This window comes from Oncorhynchus nerka, linkage group LG6 (genome assembly GCF_034236695.1).
Source record: "Oncorhynchus nerka isolate Pitt River linkage group LG6, Oner_Uvic_2.0, whole genome shotgun sequence".
Taxonomy (NCBI): domain Eukaryota; kingdom Metazoa; phylum Chordata; class Actinopteri; order Salmoniformes; family Salmonidae; genus Oncorhynchus; species Oncorhynchus nerka.
Window position 1 is genome coordinate 43729453 of NC_088401.1, and position 12477 is coordinate 43741929.

Sequence of the window (12477 nt, forward strand, 5' to 3'; positions counted from 1 at the left end):
AAAGCAGGGACCGAAAGACTGAAAAACAGCTTCTATCTCAAGGCCATCAGACAGTTAAACAATGCCACTTAATATAATGTGTACATACCCCATATTACCCATCTCATATGTATATACTGTACTCGATACCATCTACTGCATCTTGCCTATGCCGTTCTGTACCATCACTCATTCATATATCTTTATGTACATATTCTTCATCCCTTTACACTTGTGTGTATACGGTGGTAGTTGTGGAATTGTTAGGTTAGATTACTCATTGGTTATTACTGCATTGTCGGAACTAGAAGCACAAGCATTTCGCTACACTTGCATTAACATCTGCTAACCATGTGTATGTGACAAATACATTTGATTTGATCACTGGGGCCAAGCTTCCTGACTGGTTGCATCAGATGTGCTAAGCTTGTAGCGTCATACCAAAGAATACTCAAGGTTGTAATCGCTGCCTAAGGTGCTTCAACAAAGTACTGAGTAAAGGGTCTGAATACATATGTAAATGTGATATTCCCCCCCAAAAAACAATTGTACAATTGTACAATATAAAAACATATATATATTTTTTGCTGTGTCATTATGGGGTAATGTGTGTCGATTGATGAGGGAGAAAAAAAAACAATTAAATACATTTTAAAAATAAGGCTGTAACGTAACAAAATGTGGAAAATTTCAAGGGGTCTGAATTCTTTCCGAATGCATTGTAGGCGGATGTGTGGATTGAGAAACATCCAATGCAAAAAAAAGAAGATATCTCTAGCTTAAACTGACACATTTTCTGGGGATTTTTGTATTATGCTAATTCGATATATGTGGGGGCAGCAGCTTCTCTTCCTGGGGTCCAGCTTAATTAAGGCAGTTTATACAATTTGAAAAACGTTACAATTCATTTAGACTGTGTCCTCCCTCTCAGGCCCCTACTCCACCACTACCACATATATACAGTACAAAATTTGTTTACGTGTGTGTATAGTGCATATGCTATTATGTGTGTGTGTGTGTGTGTGTGTGTGTGTGTTCATGCGCTTATGTTTGTGTTGCTTCACAGTCCCCGCTGTTCCATAAGGTGTTTATCTGTTTTTTAACTCTAATTTTACTGCTTGCATGAGTTACTTGATGTGGAATAGAGTTCCACATATGCTGAGCACTAATTTGCTGCTTTTCCTTAACTCTGCGGTCCGACTCATCCCAAACATTCTCAATTTGGTTGAGGTCGTGGGATTGTGGAGGTCAGGTCATCTGATGCAGTACTCCATCACTCTCCTTGGTCAAATAGCCCTGGAAGTGTGATGGGTCATTGTACTGTTGAAAAACAAATAATAGTCCCACAAAGCCCAAACCAGATGGGATGGCGTATCGCTGTAGAATGCTGTGGTAGCCATGCTGGTTAAGTGTGCCTTGAATTCTAAATAAATCACAGACAGTGTCACCAGCAAAGCACCCCCACGCCATAACACCTCTTCCTGCATGCTTCACGGGGGGGAACCACACATGCGGAGATCATCCATTCAACCACACCAGTTGGAACCAAAAATCTCCAATTTGGACTCCAGACCAAAGGACAAATTTCTTGTTGGTGTTCTTTAGTAGTTTCTTTGCAGCAATTCGACCATGAAGCCTTGATTCACACAGTCTCCTCTGAACAGTTGATGTTGAGATGTGTCTGTCACTTGAACTCTGTGAAGCATTTATTTGGGCTGCAATTTCTGAAGCTGGTAACCAATGAACTTATCTTCTGTAGCAGAAGGAACTCTGGGTCTTCCATTCCTGTGCCGGTCTTCATGAGAGCCAGTTTCCTCATTGCGCTTGATGGTTTTTGCGACTGCACTTGAAGAAACTGTCAAAGGTCTTGAAATTTTCCAGGTTGTAATGCAACAAATAGGAAAAACGCTAAGTGGGGTGAATACTTTTGCAAGGCACTGCATGTACACTACCATTCAAAAGTTTGGGGTCACTTAGAAATGTCCTTGTTTTTGAAAGAAAAGTGCATTTCTGTCCATTACAATATCATGAAATTGAACAGAAATACAGTGTAGACATTGTTAATGTTGTAAATAACTTTTGTAGCTGGAAACAGAAGATTTTTATGGAATATCTACATAGGTGTACAGAAGCCCATAATCAGCAACTGTGTTCCAATGTCACGTGGTGTTAGCTAATCCAGTTGTATCATTTTAAAAGGCTAATTTATCATTAGAAAACCCTTTTGCAATTGTGTTAGCACAGCTGAAAACTGTTGTGCTCGATTAAATAAGCAGTAAAACTTGCCTTCTTTAGACTAGTTGAGTATCTGGAGCATCAGCATTTGTGGGTTCGATTACAGGCTCAAAGTGGCAAGAAACAAAGCACTTGCTACTGAAACTTATCAGTCTATTCTTGTTGTGAGAAATGAAGGCTACTCCATGCGAGAAATTGCCAAGAAACTGAAGATCTCGTACAATGCTGTGTACTACTCCCTTCACAGAACAGCGCAAACTGGCCCTAACCAGAATAGAAAGAGTGGGAGGCACCGATGCACAATTGAGCAAGAGGACAAGTACATTAGAGTGTCTAGTTCTATTTCAAGAAAAAATAAAAACATTCTTGATTTCCGTTAGGATGGAACGGAAAATATGGCGCTGTACAACGTAACTGTCGGCAGTACAGTGCTGGACTATTTAGCTAAAAAATCTCTGTGTTGTGTGGGCAGGGCATGCGGAACACCGGGGTTCAATTCCCTGACGTGAGGAAGGAGTAGGCTGTCCTTGTAAATAAGAATGTGTTCTTAACTGACTTGCGTAGTTATTCAATCTGGAGTCCCTGCGCTCATAAATTCAGAGCAACGTCAGTTTGTAAATTCAGACCGTTTCACTCGGACGTTCGGGCCGAGGAGTAGTTCTGGCCTTACAACGGCAGTCAAGCAACCAAGCTAATTTTGGCTAGCTTGCTAGCTACTTCCAGACACAAATGAGACCACTCTGACCATTTTACTCGCCCTAGCAGAGCTGGTTAGGCAGTTTTCGTGTAAACCACAGCGTTGTTGACTGTAACTGTGCTGCTGGAAACAATTTAATTACGCTTGTTTGCTGATGTTTACTGACACCGGCCATATTCAATGGGTTTTGAGTGCTCGTAAATTCATTATTCTGTGCTCTGGTACACTCAGATGAGAGTGCTCTGAAGTCGGAGTAGATAGCGAATTTTCGAAGCACCCAAATGTCCATTGAGAATGCACAACAACTATACCATTTAGCTAAGCTAAGAATGATGGCAATAATCAAGTCTATTATATTTCAGTAGTTAGATAGCCTATAGTTAATATACTGGCAAGTTTGATGGATAACTACTAATGTTAGGTAGCTAGCTAACATACCGGTACATACACTGCTCAAATTTTTTTTAAGGGAAGACTAAAAAAAACACATCCTATATCTGAATGAATGAAATATTCTTATTAAATACGTTTTTCTTTTACATAGTTGAATGTGCTGACAACAAAATCACAAAAATGATCAATGGAAATCAAATGTATCAACCCACGGAGGTCTGGATTTGGAGTGACACTCAAAATGAAAGTGGAAAACCACACTACAGGCTGATCCAACTTTAATGTAATGTCCTTAAAACAAGTCCAAATGAGGCTCAGTAGTGTTTGTGGCCTCCACGTGTCTGTATGACCTCCCTACAACGCCTGGGCATGCTCCTGATGAGGTGGCGGATGGTTTCCTGAGGGATCTCCTCCCAGACCTGGACTAAAGCATCTGCCAACTCCTGGACAGTTGTGGTGCAACACATGCATGGAGCGAGACATGATGTCCCAGATGTGCTCAATTGGATTCAGGTCTGGGGAACGGGCGGGCCAGTCTATAGCATCAATGCCTTCCTCTTGCAGGAACTGCTGACACACTCCAGCCACATGAGGTCTAGCATTGTCTTGCATTAGGAGGAACCCAGGGCCAACCGCACCAGCATATGGTCTCACAAGGGGTCTGAGGATCTCATCTCGGTACCTAATGGCAGTCAGGCTACCTCTGGCGAGCACATGGAGGGCTGTGCGGCCCCCCAAAGAAATGCAACCCCACACCATGACTGACCCACCGCCAAACCGGTCATGATGGAGGATGTTGCAGGCAGCAGAACGTTCTCCACGGCGTATCCAGCCTGTCACATGTGCTCAGTGTGAACCTGCTTTCATCTGTGAAGAGCACAGGGCGCCAGTGGCGAATTTGCCAATCTTGGTGTTCTCTGGCAAATGCCAAACATCCTGCACGGATGTCCTGTAAGCACAACCCCCACCTGTGGACGTTGGGCCCTCATACCACCCTCATGGAGTCTGTTTCTGACCGTTTGAGCAGACACATGCACATTTGTGGCCTGCTGGAGGTCATTTTGCAGGGCTCTGGCAGTGCTCCTCCTGCTCCTCCTTGCACAAAGGCGGAGGTAGCGGTCCTGCTGCTGGGTTGTTGCCCTCCTATGGCCTCCTCCACGTCTCCTGATGTACTGGCCTGTCTCCTGGTAGCGCCTCCATGCTCTGGACACTACGCTGACAGACACAGCAAACCTTCTTGCCACAGCTCGCATTAATGTGCCATCCTGGATGAGCTGCACTACCTGAGCCACTTGTGTGGGTTGTAGACTCCGTCTCATGCTACCACTAGAGTGAAAGCACCGCCAGCATTCAAAAGTGACCAAAACATCAGCCAGGAAGCATAGGAACTGAGAAGTGGTCTGTGGTCACCACCTGCAGAACCACTCCTTAATTGGGGGTGTCTTGCTAATTGCCTATAATTTCCACCTGTTGTCTATTCCATTTGCACAACAGCATGTGAAATTTATTGTCAATCAGTGTTGCTTCCTAAGTGGACAGTTTGATTTCACAGAAGTGTGATTGACTTGGAGTTACATTGTGTTGTTTAAGTGTTCCCTTTATTTTTTTGAGCAGTGTACTTCTGTAATTATATGCTATGTGGTTCGTAAGCACACCTAGCTCGGATATTAGACTATTCTTCAGTAAAGGTTGAATAGACTAATGTTCAGCTATTCCCTAACTGGCCCTCTTACACACGTCATTCTCCCAGAGTGGCTCGCGGGCGGGTGTGCTGGCAGGATATGGCAGCACCTTCGGTTGTGCGTCAAGGCTTCTGCATAGAAAGTTTGTATGAAGGTGGTATGGTTATTCACAGGCAAATTGTTATATGATATGGAGGTACATTTGTGTCTCTTTGTCGAGAGCAAAACTATTTTCAATGAAGAATAATTGTTCTGAAAGCAAAAATGAGGCTTCAAAGTTTAAAAAAAATTGCAATCAAATATTTTGATAAAGAGCGCAAAACTTTATGCATTTTATCCCCCCAAAATAATTCAAGAACAAAAAATATATTTGAAAATTAAACCCAAATTTAATTTCGCTATCAACCATCCTCCATTCCCTCATAGGTAAAGAAATGGCCTACCAAAAGTACAGAGAAATCCTAATGAGAGAGCTGCTGGAGGAGCACCACACCCCTTGGCGCCCGTTCACTGGGGGTCGTCCTGCTGCAGACAATCCCCTATGCCTCACTGCGCAGCATTTACCCTGCAAAGTCCCTCAAACTGCTGCTCAAGGTAGTTGCACACGGAGTCACTGCAAAGTCTGCCCGTCTGGCGCAAGGAGAAGGAAGCAGAGGAATGTGTTTTCATCCAGTAAAACTGTTATGGCGTGTACTCCAGCATACAAACGCTAGCCTCAGTCAGATGTCCAGCTCCAGTTATGATATTATTTATTATTATTATATTTTATTAGTTATATTGGCAAATTCTGTTTGGGTGTATGGTTTCTGGAAGTACAGAATAAAGAGGAATTAATAGTAATTAGAATACAATATCAGGATAAAGCAATAAAACAATATTACAAAGTAGTAACATAATAAACACTGCTATGAAAATAATATATTTTATTGACAAAATCACAGATTTCAGTTATAACAGTAACTGTTGAGCTCCATAAGGGAGCAGGGCAGAACAGAGCTATGCTAAATAGGCCAAATGAAATCAAACCATGGTCATATATGTTTTATTTATTAAACTAGGCAAGTCATTTGAGAACACATTTTTATTTACAATGATGGCCTACTGTGGCCAAATTCGGACAACACTAGGCCAATTGTGCACCACCCTGTTGGACTCCTAATCACGGCCGGTTGTGATACAGGCTGGATTCGAACCAGGGTGTCTGTAGTGACACCTCTAGCACTGAGATGCAGTGCCTTAGACCTCTCTGGGATATGTGGGAGGGTACCATAACACCTCGCCAACAGCCAGTGAAAGTGCAGGGCGCCAAATTCAAAACAACAAAAATCTCATAATTTATATTCCTCAAAAATACAAGTATTTTACACCATTTTAAAGATAAAATTCACATTAATCCAGCCACAGTGTATGATTTCAAAAAAGGTTTACAGCGAAAGCACCACAAACGATTATGTTAGGTCACCACCAACTGACATAAAAAACAGCAATTTTTCCAGCCAAAGAGAGGAGTCACAAAAAGCACAAATAGAGATCAAATTAATTGCTTACCTTTGATGATCTTCATCAGATACGACTTCATGTTACACAATATATGTATGTTTTGTTCGATAAAGTGCATTTTTATATCAAAAAATCTAATTTTACATTGGCGAGTTACGTTCAGTAGTTCTAAAACATGTGGTGATTGTGCAGAGAGCCACATCAACTCACATACATACTCATCATAAATGTTGATGAAAATACAAGTGTTATACATGGAATTAGAGATATACTTCTCCTTAATGCAACCGCTGTGTCAGATTTAAAAAAAAAATTACGTTAAAAGGAAACTATGCAATAATCTGAGTACAGCGTTCAGACAACAAAGCAGCCAAAAAGATAGCCACATTGTGTAGTCAACATTAGTCAGAAATAGCATTATAAATATTTGCTTACCTTTGATGATCTTCATCAGAATGCACTCCTAGGATTCCCAGCAGACCTCGTGTAACCACGCCAGCACAGGACATCCACATCCGGCTTCATCACCTGCAGGATCATCTGAGACCATCCATCCGGACAGCTGATAAAACGTTGAGTTTCTCCAACCAAATCATATCTGTACAAACTGTCAGAAACCGTCTCAGGAAAGCTCATCTGCGTGCTCATCATCTTCACCAGGGTCTTGACCTGACTGCAGTTCTGCGTCGTAACCAACATCAGTGGGATAATGTTCACCACTGACACACTGGAGAAGTGTGCTCTTCATAGTTGAATCCCAGCTCCAACTGTACTGGGCAGAGGGCAGACGTATGGCACCGTTTGGGTGAGCGGTTTGCTGATGTTAACGTTGTGAACAGATTGCCCCATGGTGTTGGTGGGGTCATGGTATGGGCAGGTATAAGCTACGGACGACGAACACAATTGCATTTTATCAATGGAAATTTGAATGCACAGAGATACCTTGACAAGTTCCTGAGGCCCCATTGTCGTACCATTCATCTGCCGCCATCACCTCGTTTTTGCATGATAATGCACATTCCCATGTCGCAAGGATCTGTACACAATTCCTGGAAGCAGAAAATGTCCCAGTTCTTCCAAGGCCTGCATACTCACCAGACCTGTCACCCATTGAGCATGTTTGGGATGCTCTGGATTGTGGTTGTCACACCAGATAATGAATGGTTTTCTGATCCCCCCCTTACCTTTTTTTTTGTTGGTATCTGTGACCAACAGATGCATATCTGTATTCCCAGTCATGTGAAATCTGTAGCTTAGGTCCTAATGAATTTATTACAATTGACTGATTTACTTATATGAACTAACTCAGTAAAATCTTTGAAATTGTTGCACATTGTGTTTATATTTTTGTTCAGTGTAGTATCGGTACCAGAATCCGCTGTTGATCTCAGAAGCTATAATTGTATTTATGACATCTGCTCTGGTGGGCCAACGAGAGCACAGAAATGATATTATAACTAATCATTTGATAGAGTCCATCCTCTCTGGGTGTTTTTTTTAAGGATACTGGAAGCTATGATGAATCTTCTCACCGCACAATGATTATTCCAAAGGCAGTAGTGTGGTGTGGTTAAGAAACTCTGGTTATTCTGTCAGAAATAAGACTTCCTTTTGACAATATCAACATTAGCTGGCTAGCTACATCAAACAAAATATTGGCAGATAACATAAACATATTAAATGATACTGTCAAGATGACTGGCTATCGCTGGCTGTCAGCGTCCACTGATGGGTAAAACGTTACATTAGCTAGCTAATGTCGCATTCACGTGCTATCATAGTTATAGTCAATTCCTAGTTCCGACAGGGAATTTGCACTTGAATAACCCTCCAAGTCGTAATTACAATTGGGAAACTGCATTAAAAAAAATGTGGCGCCTGAGCTGCGACTTTTCACCACTGACCTTTTATATTTTCAACCAAAAGATGACAGTTTGACAACTACAACCTTATCAAGATGGATAATGTAGCTAATGTTACGTTTCCCAGCAAGAAGACTAAGTCATTTTGCTCAAAGGGAAGGGGTAACTGTAACTAAAAGAGTCACTGACAACAGCCAAAATGAAACAGGTGGGGTTTAATGAGGAGGAGTGTAGTGAAACGCAACATGGATCTCCCTCCTGCCCCCCTCCCCCTGCCACTACCCTATGTACCACCAGTACAGTTCGACATGAGCAGGTCTGATGAGCTACCAGTGGTCACAGTCACCAGGAGAGGGCGCCAGTCAACCACCCACCTCAACAACATGGTACCAGGAAGAACGGCCTCCACCATCTGACGCAGCTGCAGAATGGGAGAAACTGCTAATAGAGTAAAAGGCACCGCCTTAAGGGGAAGACCATATATGTACTGTCTTGCTGCGGTTAGAGGATGCCTATGAGGCACAGTAGTGCAGAAACCACAAGTGGGACTTGAGCGGTGATCAAAAGGTATGAAAAGAGACATTTGCCATTACTTTGGCGTCTGACTTCTTGAATTCTGAATTCATTTAGGCAACCATTTGACTTTGGGTAATTGCCACCTGACTCAAATTACTTAAAGATTCTAACTTGCTGGATACCAGGGTAAGAGTCCGTTTACCTATCGACCAGTTGACCCTGTGTGCAGCATACGTTTGGACCGAGTGTACCGTTGTGACAAAGTCTTAATTGACCGAGGAACACTGTAGCACCGGCCGGGTTGCTTGCCCCAGACACTGCGGTAGATCAACGGCAGAATTACCACCTGCTGAGAACGGTTGGAAAATTGTTCGAATCGACTCTGTCTCCGACTGACCCAGTGACACGTGTACTGTTGTAACACAGTGCCTTGCCCTGGAATCGCGGTTTCAGGTTATTTGACAATACTATCCAACCTGAGGGCAGGTTAGAGAACCCAGTCTAACTTAGTTGAACCAACGATTCCTCATCGGAGAGAGGAATACATAAACTAAATTCTCAGCACTCTGACCGATTGAAACACCGCTCCTGATCTCGTGGGTCTCCCTGTCCTCTTTTAAAGGTAATTAAGTTGAAGTATTATATTTTAGAGATAAGTGTTATCATTGTACCAGGCATTTTATAGAGCATTTGCATGTTTTTGATTAACGCTGTGTGTGACCGAGTAACAAATGGTGTATTTTGAAGTGTGTTTGATTGTAAAAGACAAAAAACAGTGTTTTCAAAAATAAACGGTAGTCTTATTTTGTCTCGAGTAAAAGGTTCTCTCAAAGACAGTTAATGGCACGGGAGACAACTCTGACACTCCCCGCTACCGGGACACTGGAAACGGGGATCAATACTCTATGACAGAATGAGTTACCATTAAAAGACAAGGAGGAAGGTGTGTCCAGTAGTGATTCATTTAATTGTCTTATCGATCTAAGTTTTATTTTCCAAGCATAGCCGACGGGCAGAGTAGTGAGACTAAGTTGACTAAAGGTCTTCACACTTTAAACTAGATCCATCACAGAGGGGAAATACTCAACCACAGGGAAATCATATAGAGACTGGTAGGACTAGTGCTTAATAACCACTCAAGGAACAATTAGTGGTGAAGCAAAGAGTCTAGAGGATAAAGGTGGGGTTCACACATCCCAGCTAGAGCTAGACCGTTGAGAGTGACAAGGCAAAAGACCTCTCTACGCGGACAACGCTTCGATATAGAAAGAGAGGCAGGGCTACGCGAGCGGTCCTGGTTATACCGAGATAACCTGAAGTATCTATAGTGCCCTGTCCAATCCAGGGAACGGGACGCTAACCACCTCTAGCACCCCGCTGCCGGCCAAGGGGCGGGGCTGAAGGTTTCGTATCGCGACAGGAGTTCTGAAAGACCTAAGAGACACCCACTGTAGTGTATGGAGCTATACACTTAATGATAGTCCACAACTCCCTTGTGCTTAACAGCCAATCAGAATCACTCGAGGGTGAAGGTCAGTGAATATGTAAATGAGCGGTCTTGCAGTTTGATGCATCCCTTCGTGCACGGTGTTAGATCTTACCAGGCTTCAGATATACAAGCTAAAAGTAATAGTACTTCAGTCTCTGTTGTCAAGTTAATTCTACCGTGAGGTCTAGAGCAATACATGGTGTCAGAAGTGGCACAAGGTTAAACAAAAAACGGAGGAAAAGATTCCAGTGCTAGCTCTATGAGTGAGAACGTAGACTTCACCAGTAGGCTAATAAGACGAGTAGCTAGTTAGCAGGCTAAAGTGAGTGAAACAACATACTTGATAGTTATTTATCAAGCTTGGGATTAGCAGCAATGCAGTCATTTACACCACCATCTCTGTTGTTATAACGGCTGGAGATCACATATGCCGACCCGGAAAACAAGAAACTGGCCCGAGGTGATGAAAGCATTTGAAAACTACTGTGTATCACGTAGGAATACTGTGTTCCAGAGACATCAGTTTTGGGCACACAAGTTCAATGAACAGGCAGGTATTGACAAGTTTATAACCGAACTGAGACCGAGAGCACGCAGCTGTGAGTTCAAAGACACTGAGGATCTAATGCTCAGGGACAAAATTGTGTTTTGCGTCACAGACAGTGAACTAAGTGAGAAACTACTCTCCATTTCAGATTTAACCCTAGCTAAGGCCATATATGTTTACCATGCAAAATAAGTTACATCAGCTCAGGCTAAACCTTTGTCAGCTAGCAATAGCACAGAACAGTTTGTGTATGCTATGGAAAAAAAAAGGTCTGCCATGTTAAGTAATCACGAGCACAGTCAGAACAAAGGCAGGCCGTGTGCTTAACCAGCAAGTAGCAGACAAAAACGTGTGGCAAATGTGGAAAAATACAAACCAAAGAGGAGTCCTGCATTCAATGTTGACCTTTAAAAAAGTGGCAAGAGAAATAACTTTGCAGGAGTGTGTAGGTCAGGGACAGATGTCAAGGAAGTGGACATGTTCATAAGTGCAGTGACACAAGCATGCAAAAAAAGATGCTGGCTGGCACCCAACTTGCGAATAGGAGGAAAGACGGTCAACTAAGTTAGACACAGGAGCTGAAGCCTATGTGCTTCCACAAGCAATAGCAGACAAATTGCCCAAGCAATTCAAAGTGAAAGAGACAGACAGTGCCTCCACAGACTATGAGTACAAACATTAAACCAAAGGCATTGCAAGTGCAGCACAAACAAGCCCATCCACAGTTCTATGTTACAGATGCATTTGACACACCACTACTAGGCAGAGGCCTGTGTGCAGCTTGACCTCATCAGAAAATGTGTGACAGTACATGCCATGCTCCAAGGAAGAGCTACTCAAGCGCTATGCATCTGTGTTTAAAGGTTTGAGTTTCCAGGCCACATTGATCCAAAATCCCTCCTATTGTTCATGGATGAAGGAAAATCCCATATGCTGTGCTTGACAGGCTGAAAGAAACATTGGAAATTCAAGAGCAGAAATTCTTCAATCCACAGGAAGAGATTGAAATACAAGCTGATGCATCCAAAGATGGATCAAATCAAAGTTTATTTGTCACGTGCTCCGAATACAACAGGTGTAGACCTTACATTGAAATGCTTACTTACAGGCTCTAACCTACTCTGCTCTGATGCAAGGTCAACAGCCTATAGCCCTTGCATCCAGAGCTTTGTCTGGGGCAGAACATAACTATGGCCACAGAAAAATAACTCCTGGCAATTGTGTTCGCACTGAAGAGTTTCCACCAGTATGTTTATGGTGTCCCGGTCAGAGTTCAATCTGACCACAAACCACAAGACTATAATCACCAAGCCTATTGGAAAGGTGCATGCCCGTCTTCAAAGGATGCTGCTTCAAATACAGAAATATAACATTCACATCATCTACACCCCAGGTAAAGACATGTTGATAGCAGACACGCCAATCAGGGCTCTGCCCCAGAATGCCACACAAAGTGTAACCTCAGTGTTGAGAAAGTAATTCACGCAGTCTCCGCACATCAACCACTGGAGGGTGCTGTTACGCAACAGCTGGGAGCAGTCACAGATGCAGACTATGAGATGCACAGAGATGGATGG